The 16,523-nt window shown below is 41.2% G+C and overlaps 2 long non-coding RNA genes across 2 annotated transcripts; both read right to left on the bottom strand.

The window, feature by feature from the left end:
* Positions 1-3,454: 3,454 nt before the first annotated feature.
* Positions 3,455-6,611, bottom strand: LOC147002776 (uncharacterized). Its single transcript, XR_015048567.1, has 3 exons — positions 6,119-6,611; positions 4,438-4,745; positions 3,455-3,955 (listed from the first exon to the last, which is right to left on the bottom strand). It is a non-coding gene; the product is annotated as an uncharacterized LOC147002776 (long non-coding RNA).
* Positions 6,612-6,878: 267 nt separating this feature from the next.
* On the bottom strand, positions 6,879-16,502 carry LOC147002777 (uncharacterized). Its single transcript, XR_015048470.1, has 4 exons — positions 16,100-16,502; positions 8,405-8,629; positions 7,979-8,172; positions 6,879-6,988 (listed from the first exon to the last, which is right to left on the bottom strand). It is a non-coding gene; the product is annotated as an uncharacterized LOC147002777 (long non-coding RNA).
* Between the last annotated feature and the right edge of the window lie 21 nt (positions 16,503-16,523).

Consider the following 16,523-nt stretch of genomic DNA (forward strand, 5'->3'; position numbering starts at 1 on the left):
CATAATGTAAATCTCTGAGATGCAGGATATCTGAGATGCAATCCTTGTGAAAGGATTGCTTGACCCACAGGTTGAGAACCACTGCATTAACCTGAATCCTGGGAAGACTTTCTACCAAACTACGTTAAATACTTACTAGTGAGAGCAAGAATGAACATGTGTGGTTATGTAAAATGTAAAATCATTAAGCCCTTGGAGCTAAGCTGCTAGTGCAGTTCACCTTGTCCATCAACTAATACCTACTGAAACAACTACAGCTTTTTTTTTCTTTCATTTTTTAAAAATGTATTCTCTTGACACTTAAATTGTAGTAGCAGAATTTAAAGCAGATCTTCACTGCTTGGGAATAACTAATAACTTTAGAACCTCTCCAAAATAATTTTGGGAAGAGAAAATAGTATTATTACTGAAAATAATGAGAACACTTTATGTTAAAATACGTGGGGTGCTGCAAGATCTGTATGCAAAGGGTTATTATCATCTGATTGAATTCAATACTAGAAAATGCATCAAGACCAAATCAGGCTTATTGCAAATGTAATTTAATGTTGAGAAATCGACTTACACAAAATATCCACATTGAAAGGTTACTGAATGAAAATAATCTACACAAATGCTAAAAAGAATTTTGATTTGATTTAAGATAAAAATAACATCTTAGCAAATGTGACCAGGACGTCTAGTGCTTAAAATCACAACGTGAATCAACTACCAATTTCAGTAACTGCTCAGCGGAGCTTTCTCTTTTAAAGTAGTGACAAGACAAAGACATTTGTACTGGCTAGCTGGGACATCAACCTGACTCTAGCTACAGTTATTCAGGAAGAGGGAAACTCAATCGAGAAAATGCTCCCACCAGACTGAGCTGTGGGTAAGACTGTGGGTCATGTGTTATTAGTGGTCCTAATTAATGATAAAAAGGATGGGCAGAGCTCACAGCTCGGCTGGACCACAGGCAGTCCTGAATTGTATATGAAAGCAGGGTGTGCAAGCCAGTAAGAAGTGTTCTTCATGGCTCTCTGCTTCAGTTCCTGCCTCCAGGTTCCCGCCTTGGGTACCTGTCCTGCCTTCTGTCCATGATGGGAGACTTTGATAGGGATGTCTAAGCTGAAGAAAAACCTTTCCTCCTCATGTTGCTGTTAGCCATGCTGTTTAATTACAGCAACAGCAATCCTCATATATACTTTATCATCCTCCTTGGACTGGCTGCTTTTGTGTTAACTTAACACAAGCTAGAGTCACCAGAGAGGAAGGAGCCTCAGTTGAGGACATGCCTCCACCAGCTGTAAGGCATTTTCTTAATTAGTAATCAAAGGGGGGGGAGGGGTTTCTCCTCTGAAAACCCCCTATCCCTTCCCCCCTTCCCCTGCTCACCAACTCACCCACTCCCGATTCCTGGCCCTGGTATTCCCCTACACTGGGGCATAGAGCCTTCACAGGACCAAGGGCCTTTTCCTCCCATTGATGACCAACTAGGCCATCCTCTGCTACATACGCAGCTGGAGTCATGAGTTCCACCATGTGTACTCTTTGGTTGGCGGTTTAGTCCCTGGGAGCTCTGGGGGTACTGGTTAGTTCATATTGTTGTTCCTCCTATGGGGCTGCAAACCCCTTCAGCTCCTTGGGTCCTTTCTCTACCTCCTTCATTGGGGACCCCGTGCTCAGTTCAATGGTTGGCTGCAAACATCCACCTCTGTATTTGTCAGGCACTGGTTGTCCCATTTGTCAATTCTATAAAGGAGGGCTACTGATTTTGTGAGGTAGCTTTGTATCTGGCCACAGTGCTAAAGGTGTTTATCAGCTGTGGGCGTTCCCTGGTGGAATTTTTGAGGTCACTTAGGTAGAGTTTCATGTTATCTCTGAATACTGATACTCTGACTTCTCCTTTCTAATTTCTGTCCCTTTGATCTCCTTTTGTTGTCTAATTGCTCTGGCAAGAACTCGGAGTACTATGTTGAATAGATGGGGGGAGAGTGGGCAGCCTTGTCTTGTCCCTGATTTTAGTGAAATTGCTTCAAGTTTCTCTCCATTTAGTTTGATGTTGGTTACTGATTTGCTGCATACTGCTTGTTATCATGTTTAGGTATGAGTTGGATTTTGTCAAAGGCTTTTTCAGCATCTAATGAGATGATCATGTGGTTCTTGTTCTTCTTTCAGTTTGTTTATGTGGTGGGTTACATTGATGGATTTTCATATACTGAGCCATTCCTGCACCCCTGAGATGAAACTTACTTGACCATGGTGGACGGTGTTTTTGATGTATTGTTGGATTTTGTTTGTGAGTATTTTATTGAGTATTTTGCATCAATGTTCGTAAGGGAAATTGGTCTGAAATTCTCTTTCTTTATTGAGTTTTTGTGTGGCTTAGGTACCAGGGTGACTGCAGCCTCATAGAACGAGTTTGGCAGTGTTCCTTCTATTTCTAGAATAATTTGAGGAGTATTGGTGTTAATTCTTCTTTGAAAGTCTTATAAAATTCTGCACTAAAACCATCTGGCTCTGTGCTTTTTTTTTTTTTTTTTTTTTTTTTGGTTGGGAGACATTTATTGACTGCTTCTATATCCTTAGGGGTTATAGGACTGTTTATTTATCTGATCTGATTTACCTTTGGTTAGTGGTATCTGGAAAATACCACTATTAGTTAGTTTCTATCTAGAAAATTATCCACTTCATTAGATTTTCCAATTTTGTGGAGTACAAACTTGTGAAGTAAGAACTAATGATTCTTTGGATTTCCTCAGTTATGTCTTCCTTTTCATTTCTGATTGTATTTATTTGGCTACTGTCTCTTTGTCTTTTCATTAGTTTGGCTATGAGTTTGTCTATCTTGCTGATTTTCTCAAAGAATCAGCCCTTGGTTTTATTGATTGTTTGTATTGTTCTATTTGTTTCTAATTGGTTGATTTCACCCCTGCCTTTGATTTAAAAAAAAAGTTTATTTATTTATTATATGTAAGTACACTGTAGCTGACTTCAGACGTACCAGAAGAGGGTGTCAGAGCTCATTGTGGATGGTTGTGAGCCACCATGTGGTTGCTGGGATTTGAACTCAGGACCTTCAGCTGAGCAGTCAGTGCTCTTAATTGCTGAGCCATCTCACCAGCCCCTTTGATTATTTTTTTTATCTACTCCTCTTGAGTGTGTTTGCTTATTTTTGTTCTAGAGTTTTCAGGTTGCTGTTAAGTTGTTAGTATGAGACCCTTCCAATTTCTTTAGGAAGGCACTTAACTGTGAACTTTCTCTTAGCACTGCTTTCATTGTGTCCCATAAGACAGCAATATTTTGATCCCATATGTTCATCAAGGGCTTTGATACGCCCCCAAAACATATAGTCTATTTTCTCCCTTCTTGAAGAAAGATACACTCTTGAACTCTTAAATCACTGAAATACAGAAGAGGTGATTTTATTTGACTTTCAAAGCTAATTATAAACTGAACACAGTTTCATCTGGCTTTTGGGTGGCATAGAATCTCATTAGAAAAGTAGCAACCCTTGAGGTAACTTCAACGAACACCAAGAAGCTTAGCTGTAGAGGAAGATACAGGCAAAAAGAGCGAATGCGAGCTAGAGCCATTACACACTTCTGAGCATGAGTTATAGGATTTTTTAGATGACCCCAGGCTGTAAACTTTGAGTCTTCCAGCTGAACCCCAACTCCAAGGACTGGAGCAATGCTGTGTCATTCTCAAAATTCAGACCCATAAATGTGATGAGTTCTGACCCTCAATGTTGGTGTAATTTGCTATGCAGACATAGTCACTAGAACAAAGACAAGAACTTATGTCTTGCACTCATAGCTTATATAGACCCAGTGCCTGGATCCTGCATCTCAATATTGGGCCAGAAATGGTTTCTTTAACATTTGGATTTATCCAGGTTCTGTAAAGTTCATAAAAAGGCCAGGTCTCTGTACATAAATGGATATATCACCCTTTACTTCTGAATCAGAAAGTGCTGTGGAAAGAGGTATCATTCATAACAGTGGTCAGCAAACTGGCTAAGCATTAACAAGAAATAGGTAGTGCCTATAGAAAGAAAAATGAACATTATTTTTTCTCCTAAAGAACACAAAGCTTCTAATGCAATTACAAAGGTTGTGATGAAATGTGAGGAATTAGTGTGATTCTAAGAAATAAAACTAAAAAAATTAATATTTTTTCTTGGCATTCACAAATTCTAAAATTTATTTGAAAAGGTAAATAGAAGATTTTATGAAATTTTTGCAAACATTGTGTCATCCAGGATTCATTCAGAAGACTGAGACCAAATAATAAATTCAACAAGAATATTTTAGGGTTAAGACTTATTAATCATAAACACAGATTAGAAAAGAAAGGGGTTACCCAGTAAAAAGTAGCAAGAAAGAGAAGATGAAGAAAACATCACAGGCAATAATCCACAGATGGAGTCTCCTAGCAGAAAGAGCTCACTCTCACCTTTTCCAAGGCTAGATCACAGATGCCACTGAAACGTAATTATGGTCCACTTTGGAGCAATCACTGTGGTGGGGCACCAGTAGAAAGTACTTGAGATCAGAATTCTAGGCTGCTGGGCAAAACCCTGTGCTTGTGAGAGCTGCTGACGATCACGTGTCGCACAAACAAGGAGCCGGAGAACCTTTACAATGTCTGTAGCATTCTCCACCCACAAAACGGTAAGAAGCTGGGTGGTGGTGGCTCGTGCCTTTATCCCAGCACTCAGGAGGCAGAATCAGGCACATCCCTGAGTTCAAGGCCAGTCTGGTCTACAGAGCAAGTTCCAGGAGAGTCAGAGCTAGACAGAGAAACCCTGCCTCAAAACACAAACACTCGCCAAAACAAACAGCAACAATCAAACAACACACGAAAATGGTAAAGGAAAATATTCAAAAGACCCAAGTTTTCCCCAAGTACTCAATAAAGAGTGAATTTGAAGATGAGAGGTAATGAATCCCTTTCACCCGTGTGGTTTGAAACGCTATGACCTGATATTAAAATGTATTTCAAAACTAATATTGAAAACAGCTGGAGAGTGAGTGGCACAAGACTGATCAGTGGAGAGGACTGATGGTAGAATGTTCAGAAATAGATTCTATGTGTATGTACATGTGTATGTTTGTGTGCATGTGTGCATGCATGTGTGTGCATGTATATGTGTGCATATATGTATGTGCATGTATGTGTGTGCATGTATATGTATGTGCATATGTACATGTATGTTTGTGTGTGCATGTGTACATGCATATGTGCATGCACATATGTGTGCATGTGTATGTGTATGCTTGTGTGTGCATGTGTGTATGCATGTGTGTACATGCATATGTGTGCATGTATATGTGTGTGCTTATGTGTACATGTGTGTATATATGTGCCTGCATGTGTGCCTGCATGTGTGTGCATGGATATGTATATGCATGTGTATATGTATGTTTGTGTGTGCATGTGTACATGCATATGTGCATGCACATGTGTGTGCATGTGTGTATGCATGTGTGTGCATGTGTGTATGCATGTGTGTACATGCATATGTGTGCATGTATATATGTGTGCTTGTGTGTACATATGTGTACATATGTGCATGCATGTGTGCCTGCATGTGTGTGCATGTTGTGTACATGCATGTGTACACACGTGTATGACATATTCAAACATGAATGCACATAAGCACAAAATTTAGCTTGAGAAAATGAAAAAGATACAATCTAAAAAATTTAGATAAATAAGTTATTACTCATACAGGATATTAACACCAAGTCAGATTCTCACTTCAAACTGTATATTAAAGTAATGCTCAGATAGATTTTAAACTGAAAATTCCTAAAAGCTCAAACTTCTTGTTAGTATTCCAGTCCCCAAGTCCCTCACAACTAGCAGTCCCAGATCACTTGTCAGCAACCATGACAACAAGCAGGGCTCTGATGAGAAGAGACCTCTCCTTATGGCCTCGAAGAAGCTGAATCTGGAAACCAAGGCCTCTACCACCTTTCAAGTAGTAAAGATGGAGAGGGCCTGACGCAGGATAACAGCAATGCTGCCTACAGCAACTGCAAAGCACCGTCAAGGGGCAGGTGACAGGGGTTTGCCATAATCCTAAGTACATTGGTTATAATAATGCATACTGGGAACTCCAAGAAAATACCTTAATTCTGCAAGCACTAGGAATTACTGTGTCCTCTGCAAGCAATCCTGGCCGACAAAGCCAGCTGTAAATAACAAGAGGAGAGCGATAGAATGCATTTTGATAAACTCCTGCAATAAGAGAAATTCAATGACATAGTAGTTAAGACTACAGACTCCAGTTACACATTCCAATCTGAGCTTTCCATTTCTTACCTTTCCAAGCTTGAGTGATTCCTAAGAGAACATCATGCCGAGCTTGTTCTAAGCTTTAACCATGGTGCTACAATAATGTTCTGAGTCTGTAGCGTCTGGCACAGGGTGCTGATGAAAATTAACTATTAGTATTTTCATTTAATAGAGTGTCATGTAAACATTAAGTTATGTCTTGACAGGTTCATCTGGTAAAACAAGAACATGCTTACAATATGTCATCCACGGAGGAGGAAAGGATATCAAATTTTATGTAAATTTTATGAGACAAATTAAGAAGAGAATCGTAACACACACATAAAAACCAGAACGTTGTACGCCAGCACGTTAGTAGTGTTATCTCTAGATTATTTCCTGTACTCCCCTACAGTGAATGCCCATTTTGAACGGTTTTAAAGTATCATATATAAAAATGTAATCATGGCTGAAAATGTGTTTGACTTTCTCCTCTTTGAGCACCTTCTATGCTCACTCTTGTCATGCAGAAGACATCAGACACCATTCTACTCTGCTAAAGTTGTAGCTTATTTTACATCTCCAACACATTCTTGCCCATAGCTTCTCGAGGGATCATTTCTCCTTCACCCGTTTCCTTGCCTCTTGGCAGACAGAATTATCAGGTAGTTAATTCAAGGCTAGTCCCATGTGGTGTTCGATTAGTTTCGCAAACCTGATAGGACTGAAGGTTAAAGTTAAACTTCAATGGATTTATTAATAGTCAGAAGCCATTTTTCTTCTTTAGAAATTATAATTTGACATCCATTATGTGTCTAAGTATTCACCACTCTCAACACCTAAAGGAAAAATAACCCCCCACGATAATGATGGTCAGATGGTGGAATCTAATGCCAAGAGTAGAGAAGATGATCAACAAATACCCAGTAGAATAGAATTGAGGGAGATGCAAAATTAGCACACTGAATTTAAGTTGTTCTTTACTGTTAAAATACCAGTATTTCACTGTATGCAAAGGAAGGGCTACCATAAAAGTCTGCCTAGGGAAGTGGGGTGGGGGTATCTTAATGTTACTAAGAGAGTTTTCTACAGAGTTCCTTTGACAACAGCAGTTGGAGACTCTGCTTTATAATGGAGACATTTTATCATGGAGCTCTTCTCTTTATCCTCTTTATCATGAATATTCCTACATATACTGCTCATCCTCTGAGAGTCCCACTCTCAACGATTCACTCCCTTGCCAGCTGATTCATACTCATCACTATCAGAGTCTCTGGTCCTTCACTGTCTACCTGTACCAGTTTGGTTTAATACACTAGCATATAGAACACAAGTTGGAGTTATTTTACCAGGGAAGTTGAAGTTAGGTACTGAGAGCCAACCATAACCAAGAAGAGACAGGTCCTCAGGAGCCCAAGATTCTCCCACTCACAGTGTCATGCATCCTTAACCTCATGATCCAAGATGTCTGGTGAATATCGATCCAGCACAGCTATGCTCTAGGTAGTATGGGGGCATGTCTATATTACCTTCCTTTAGTAAACAGCAGACCTTCTAGAGGTGCCTTGTGGAAATTCTTTTGTATCTGTGTTAGTCGCCTTTTGTCGTATCATGAATTATACCAAAAGATAGTAGATTAAAACAACAAACATTTATCATCCCACCCCGTTTCTTGTCAGTCAACAAACTACATAAAATTTGGCTGGATACTCACAGTTCAATGTTTCTCTCACTGCTGCAATTAGAGCTTCCATGGTCTCTCGTCATTCAAAGGCTCACCTTCCCAGGCTCTGAACTCATTTACAGAGTTGGGGGAAAGCTTCTGTTCCTTGCTGGCTTCTGGGTAAAGGCAAGTATTGTCCTGCAACATAGATTTCTCCACGGAATTGATCACATCATGGCTTCTCTCTAAGCATCAGGTGAAAGAAAGAAAATCTCTTCACAACTCATTGTTGAGAGTGCTACCTTCTCATTCTTGTTTATTGTATTCAGTGGAAGTGAGTTCCTAAGTTCAACCCAGGCAGAAGGAGGGGGAGGAGGAGTAGGGGGAGGAGGAAGAGGAGGAAGAAGAAGAGGAGGAGGAGGAGGAGAAGTGTCCAGGAAGATGAAGAGCGAGAGGGAGTGTTCACCGGGGACCAACCTGCCAATCTCTGCCAGTCACAAGATTTCATCAACCAAAGCATGGCTTCGTATACTGCCAGGGAGTCTGAGTGCTCCTTCGAGTTCTCCTCCAAGACAAAGAGCTCCATCTTGGAGGAAAGCTTGCAAAGCTATATGATGTTCTAAAGAAGTGCTTCTCAGCCTGTGGGTCGTGACCCCTTTGGGGGTCAAATAATTCTTCCACAGGGTTCCCATATCAGATATCCTGCATATTAGACATTTACATTACAATTTTAAACAGTAGCAAATTATAGTTATGAAGTAGCAACAAAAATAACTATGGTTGGAGGGGTCACCGTAATATGAGGCACTACTGTATTAAAGGGTCGCAGTGTTAAGCTTGAGAACCACTGTAGAGGAAGATGAAACACATCCCATCCCATCATGGCTTCTCTCTAAGCATCAAAGTGAAAGAAAGAAAACCAAGACAAAAGCCAAAATCTCTTCACAACCCATCGCTGGGAGGCTACAGGGAGGCTTCTCAAGCCATGGGGTAAACAACACAAAAGCTCCATGAAGATTCACTAGGCCTACACTCCTACAGGTGTATATAAGCACTGTTGAGAGACACTCTCTCAAACAAGCTGGGCTGCCTAGAGAAGGATCATGCCAGCAAGCCACCTGGAAGAGGTAGCTATCAGCCAAACTGCATGGAAGAGGCTCAGATTATCTGGGAGAGGCCAAGCCTTCAGACTGTGCAGTGTGCTCTAGGGTTCCAGAATCTATGATTTGTAGACCGTGTTGGGGAGGGCTTCGGTGATACTGCTGTCTTGGAGGTTTTTCCACTCTTAGAAGTAGCACCCATACTTCAGTATATAACCACAATAAACTCTTTTTTTTCCCACCAACTTGTGCTTTGGTGGAAAACTTATGGTGGTCTCTCATTGGTTCCCGGTCTAGGGTGAGCACATGGTTGTTCATGTCTCCCACGGAATAGCATCTCACAACACGGGGGACCGTAGTTCCTAGTTACATAAGAATGTGCCTGGCTGAAACTCAGAATTCTACGACTAAGCAAGAACAGATAAATACCTATCTGGACGCAGCTAACAAACGCCCTATGTCTCTCTCACTGTCACTTCAGCACACTCTGCAATCTCCTGTTCTACCTCCCACTCTTCTTTCTCTTCAAGTGGAGTCTTCATTTTACAACCCTGGTTGAATACAAATCAATGCAAATCTCCATAGCTATAATAGTCATTGTTGGGTAAGAGTACTGGGCTAAGCAGTACTCATCTTGACTCAGACTTATAAGGATGTGCAAAAGTGGAAAGCTTCTTAGTCTGGGGCCTGTCTTCTGCGGGTAAAGCAGTGTCAGAACAATTGTTCCTTATGAAATCTCTCAAAGCCATCATCTCCTTCTCTTTGTTTATGTGGTAACTGCCTTTGCAGGGACCCTCAACAAACCCCTCCTGGAGATAATACTGTCCAGGCTCAGCAGATCTCCTTCCTGCATACATCCTTAAAAATCATCCCGAGAAAAGAATCTTCCTAAAGAGTCACACAAAGGCATGCCAAGCACAGCCCTCAGACAGACATTTGGGGATTTGGGATGTATTAGCTGTGTGCTTTACGCAGATTCATGAAAACCCAATGCTCCTCTGATACTCGGTATCCTGACTGCTGGTTTTAAGATAATGAACTTCCTCATGCAGGAGGGGATTAGAGGAGTGCAGTTGGTGGCTTTCTCTTGCTCCTTTAGATTTCACAGTCACTTAAAAGCAAAGCACAGACACAAGTGGCTTGGGTCCAGGCGGGGCATCGTCCTGCCCAGCACCTGTTAACGTTACAGGCAAAGAGGGGGTTCGATCCTATTGTTAGGGTGTTCTATACTTCCTGACACATGACACTTTTAAGTCGTATGTTTTCTCAAGTCAGAGACCAGCAGTGGCCTCCCAATCACCATTGATTCAACTCATTTATTTAAGAAATCTATTAAATGCTCACAGTAGCCAGAGCCTTTAAGATGAATCATTTTTATTAAAGATTTAGTTTTGTGTGTGTGTGTGTGTGTGTGTGTGTGGCATGTGAGCTGGAGCCTAAGGAGGTGAGAAGAGAGTGTTGGAGTCCCTGGAGTGGCAGGCAATTGTGAGAACTCATGTCCTTTATAAGAGCAGCATGTGCTCTTAACTGCTGAGCCAGCTCTCCAGCTCCAACGCCAGAGCCTTGGACAGTTAGTTAGTGAGGAAGGTTAACATGACTGACCAGGCTCCTGCTCTCAGAAAATTTGAAAGTAATGGGGAAAATCACCCAACTTAAGAAACAGTGATTACAGACTCCATGTGCCGAGTAAGGGCTAGGGGACAGTTAACACAGTCTTAAAAGATCAGAAACACACACACACACAAAACAAAAACAAACAACCCATAGAACAAACAAAGAGCAAGGTTTTCCTGTTCTTTCAAATCCTCCAAATTCTTTTTGTTGTTGTTGTTTAGATTTATCTATTTGTTTTATGTATATGAGTATACTGTGCTGTCTTCAGACACACCAGAAGAGGGCATCAGATCCCATTACAGATGATTGTGAGCCACCATGTGGTTGCTGGGAATTGAACTCAGGACTTCTGGAAGAGAAGCCAGTGCTCTTAACCGCTGAGCCATCTCTCCAGGCCCCTCCTCTAAATTTCTTATCCTACCTATGGCATTTTGTTTGTTTGTTTGTTGTATCTGTTTTACGCTATGCTTTCTAGTCTTCCCAGTTCAAATTACTCTTCAATCAACATGCACTCACTGTGTTGAATATACTCTTTGCTGCTACAACATACCTATCGTCTTCAAATAAAAGAGATACCTGGAACGCCCTCTCTCCTTTCTATGGCTGTGGCATGTATACTTTAACGAACTTCAGACACTGGGAAGCTCTGTCTTTCTGGCCTATCCACGGAGATCACGGGCCCATCTTTTCCCTAGATAATGCTCTCTGTGGCTTGTTTCCTCGAAACTCTTGGCCTCTGTTGCTCACTGGCAGTTGCGTACTAGTGTACTATTTGTCTTATTTTCTTTTTTTATATTGCTGTGGTAAAACACCAGGACTAAAGGTGGCTTTTAAAGGAAAGCATTTAATCTGGCTCACGGTTTCAGAGGGCTGGAGACTATGATGGTGGAACAAAGTACAGCTTACAGTTCACACCTTGATCCACAACCACAAAGCAGAGAGACAGTAGAGGTGATGTAACCCTTTTGAAACCTCAAAGCCTACTCCCAGTGGTACATCTCCTCCAATAAGCCACACCTTCTAATCCTTCCCAACCATTTCTACCAATTGGGGGCCAAGTATTCAAACAGTGAGCCAGTGAGGGCCATTCTTGTCCAAACCCCAGCATTCTTCAAAGTGACTCATCTCCTTGTTCTAGAGTCCAACCATTTGTTCCATGGAAACGGATCAGTGGTTCCTTGAAGGATTCTAGCGATGCAGGCTTTGACACATATCCCAATAAAACCATGTGGGTCCTTTGTTGTAATGTTAAACATGGATGTATGAAACAGGTTGGGGGCATCTATGGCCATTACACACATACTTGTGCTTCACACCACTCGTGACAAGTAAGAAATTGAGCCAAGGGTTTTCAGCCTGACCTCAACGGGCCTTTCCACCAGGAACTGTCTCTGTCATTCATTCATTCATTCAGTCAGTCAGTCAGTCAGTCAGTCAGTCACCTTGAAGTCGTATTTGCATCACTCCTGTTTTAGCTATTGCTTGACATTTTTCCAACGGCATGATGCAATCCTCTGTGAAAATAGCTTGAGATACAAATTGACACTTGAAGGATTATACAGGACAGTAGTTGAACTTTTTTGTTGAGGTCAGATCCCACCAGCCATTTGGTGCGTGACCTGTCGCAAGTTACCTGTCCGCCCACACTTGCTTTCCCATTATGGACTGGAAATGGATAGCTCCAGAGAAGTCTGTGGCTGAAGGGGTGCCTGTGAAATCTGACACGCGTCTTGAAAAGCTTGTTATGTGATTTAAATTCATTACTGCTGATATCAATCAGCCTCCTTTCCTGATACATTATTCATTTCAGTTAATTAATATAATTAGCAGACCTCAACAATTTTGTCTTTCACAATGAGCAGAGCACCTCTTTTGTCTGTGTTCCTCTTTTTTTCCCTCGTTGGCATTTAGCCAGTTATTTACAACAATCAACATGCATCCTTCACTCGTGGGAGAAAAGGTGGTACATGAATTATTATCAGCCACCAAACAGATTACTCTTAAGAAAAATACCCCCACTAACGATTTCTACTCTGTGCCACACTTGAGTACAATGGCTGTTGAGAATTGTCCTTACCAGTTTCAGCTGATAGAAAGCCAAAAGTCTGAATTCTCATGCTTCATGTAATAATTTAGTCACATGGGATTGGTCACCAGAATAGACTGAAAATTCTATTCAGTGTAAGGCTTCAGTGCAAACGTGGCCTAAGGTGGTTTCAAAGTGTGACTTGGAACATAAAGCAAACTGAACAATTTCGATTGTCAATATTGCCACTTACTTTGAATCCTCTCTCTTGCTTGCTCTTTCTGTATTACCCCAGGAGGACCCCATTTCTTCTCAGCTCTGTCTCCTGCTTGTTCTTTTTGGTTCCCTATGAAGGTTCATCTGTCCGTATATAAATACTCAGCACTGTTGAATGGTAGCGTAGTGAGCTCACTTGCTTGTATCCAGTGCTTTGGTTCTGACTGCAACGTTTGTCAGGGCTGTTTGCCCATCTCTGCTTGAAACCTTCAGAAATCAAAAGTTCATAACACTAGGAAATAACCAATTTCCTTAATCTTTTGATCATGCTGATTCAAGTTGTTTAATAAAAACCTGCTGACTGTTCGTTTCCATCTCTGTTTGCTTGTTTATTGAGGATAGAAAATTAGAAAGACTATTTAGGGATTGCGCTAAGCGTTTGCAAAGAAAGGAGAAAAAATTATGTAGAGAGAAGCACAGAAGCCAAGCAGAGGTTATCAGGGGCAGATAACTCCCTCTGCTGTGGTCTGAATGCTCATCTGTTACAAATCTCAGTGTCTGGAGTATTGATCAGGAGGATAGACCATCGAGGAAAGTGGATAGACCTCGAGACTTTGACCTCAGAGTTTGGATTAATGACCTCATAAAATGGGTCCTGCGGAGTCCTTCTAAATCCTTTCCACCATGTGAAGACTCAAAAGGAACCATCTATGAATCAGGAAATTTGCCTTCAATAGACACCGCATCAGCTGGCATCTTGATTATGTGTCAGTCTACAGAAACCTAAAATCAAGCTACTGTTGTCTCTAATCTATGTGGTCTGTGCTGCTTTGTTATAGCAACTGAAATGAACTAAAATAACTTTATCATCTGTCTTTTTTCTATCTTGGAGTATTCTTCAACTTTTGCTACCAATGCCCTTCTTCAAGCCCTGCAGTCTAGACATTACAATGTATTCTCTTCAATTGCTTATGTTTTTTTTTATATATATTCTTTCAAACATACTAAGTGATCCTCATCATAATGTGCTTCAGCTCTGCCCTGTTTCCTTCCAGAAATCATGGGAAGGAGTTCTAGTCCCTTCAGGTGGAGCACACAGTGTGCCCCAGTCACCCACATCTTTGTTTAGAATGGAGAGCACTGAAGTACTGTCTATGTGGTTTGTCTTCTCTTTTTCTGGAAATTTTATATATTCTTATGTGTATGGATATTTGGTACACATGTGCATACCACCTGCAAAAGCTAGACAGGGGCATCAAACCCGTCATCTGGGACTGGAGTTACAGATGATTGTGAGCCGCTATGTGGGTGCTGGGTCCTCTGGAAGAGCAGCCAGTGCTCTTAACCATGTAGTCACCTCTCTAGTCCCTTGTTTTTCTTTTTGAACCAAAGCCTGTTGCTTTAAGGATTGGGAACCCCAAAGCTAGCTAAAGCTTCCGCTCTCCCCAATCTCCTGTGAGGAAATTTCCACTCTTGCTCATCACTAACTCTCCAGCATGGAAGAGCCATGTACTAAGTCCACACTGATGCCACACACAGATGCACAGCCTCTCCTTGGTGACAATTCCTTTTCCATGGGTGACTTCCCACCACCCCCCCCCTCCAACCTCCTTACTTTTGCCTGGCCATGGACTCAAAATAATAAGCAAAAGTAGAAGGAAGCTGAAGTCCTGCTCTATATCTTTTGTAATCTGAGCTAACTCATCAAGGGCTGGACTGTTTACTGAATGGTCGATCTGTAAAATAACCCATTTTGCTTACTATCAAAGCAATGGAGTTTGATAGTAGAGTTGAAAACATCTCAGTGGTATTTTGTTTACTCCCCCCCACCCAATGGAGAAACATTTTAGGGATAGAGGACACTGTGAGGAGAGTTTTATTTTATATTGTTGACATGGATGATAGTAGGATGCTTGGAATAGGGATGAAGGAGAAGAGCGTAGCTATGATATGGCTGGACCATGCTTTAGGAGAACAAGTGAGGAGCATCATGCGGACTTTGACAAAAGAGGCAAAGAGAGATGCCTGAGCAAATGTTTTATACAATTCACGAACACATGAAAACACCAGAGAGAGGGAGAGCAGGGGAGCAGGCAACAATCTCCAATCACGTGGAAGCATAAGCCAAATAAGCCCTTTGCTCCTCAACTTGTTTTTGGTCATGGTGTTTCATCGTAGCAACAGTAACCAAGACATTCTGTGAGAAGTCATCACACCGATTTCCACAATGGCCACACCAGTTCATATCTCAGCAGCAGTGAGTAGGAATTCCTTCCCAGGCTGGAGAGATGGCTCAGTGGTTAAGAGTACTGACTGCTCTTCCAGAGGTCCTGAGTTTAATTCTCAGCAGCCACACAGTGGCTCAAAACCATCTGTAATGGGATCCGATGCTCAATTCTGGAGTCTGAAGACAGCTACAGTGTACTCATATTATATATATATATTATATATATAATATATAATATAATATAATATAATATAATATATAATAATATATATACTAAATATATAATATTATATATATTATATATAATATTATATATATATTATTCCTTTCCCTTATATCTTTACCAGCCTCTGTTCAAATGAGACATTCTTAATTGTCTGAAGCAAGATTTCTGCTAGTGTTGCAAAAGAGGTTGGTCAGTGTCATTGTCATTTCTGGCTTGTTTGTGGCTTTGTTACCTGTAAGATGATCTACTGGGGGGCAACCAGCAAACGCACTATATGGACTATGATGGTGGCTGTGAAGTCAGCCAATAGGATCTCATGATCGATATCGTCTTTCCAAACTTTAACCTAGACATTAGTTGTTTCCTCATATCAATTGGCATATTCAATAGGACAGGGAACCTGATTATTTAGTCTGGAAAACCCTTGGCAAACCTACTGGCAGCTCCTGACTTGTCCAGACCTAATGCTGCCTAGATGCTGAAGTAGCTTTCTTTCAGTTCCCTTTATCTCCAGTCATGTCACACTTCAGTGGCTTCACATGACCTTGAGGATCCTTTGTAAACATGACTTCAGTCTAAAGAGACAACAACAGCAATAGAAAAAAATTAACCTGCTGGGTATGCCAATCAGAATGCTTGCTATGCTGCCCTCCACTAACCTCCCGGCACTCTGTACACATTAGCCACTCAGACCAGATCCTTTCAGATTCACTCACACAACTCTAAATGTAGTGATTCCTGTTTTGATAATATATTGTCATACCTTGTTATGTGAACATCATTTCTCCTTGTTCCAAAGGCTGCCCAGTGTCTTCAGCCGATGATATTTCATTGTACTCTCCTAAGCAGTGTCTATTTGGAGATACCCGGGGTTTATTCCACTATGATTTTTTCTATCTGCATCTGGCAAACAGTCTGAATTTGTGATCACTAACTGAAGATAGGTGAGGTTATATTACCAGTCAGGAGAAATAACTCCTGGGCTTAAAAACGCAGGTAGCAAGGAAACTCAAGGTATCTTCAAGGTGATTGTAGAAATACCAAACAATAGAAACCATTTGCTGAGTAGGGAATGGCAGAAGTCTCTTGGTACCCAAGACACGCTGTAAATATTACTGCAAAGATGCTGAGCGGACGCCATCATTGGAACTGGAAGCTGTGTGAGCTCAGCCCACAGCATGGCTCCT

Source organism: Mus caroli, unplaced genomic scaffold (genome assembly GCF_978045245.1).
Source record: "Mus caroli unplaced genomic scaffold, Mus_caroli_1 scaffold_9, whole genome shotgun sequence".
Classification (NCBI taxonomy): Eukaryota; Metazoa; Chordata; class Mammalia; order Rodentia; family Muridae; genus Mus; species Mus caroli.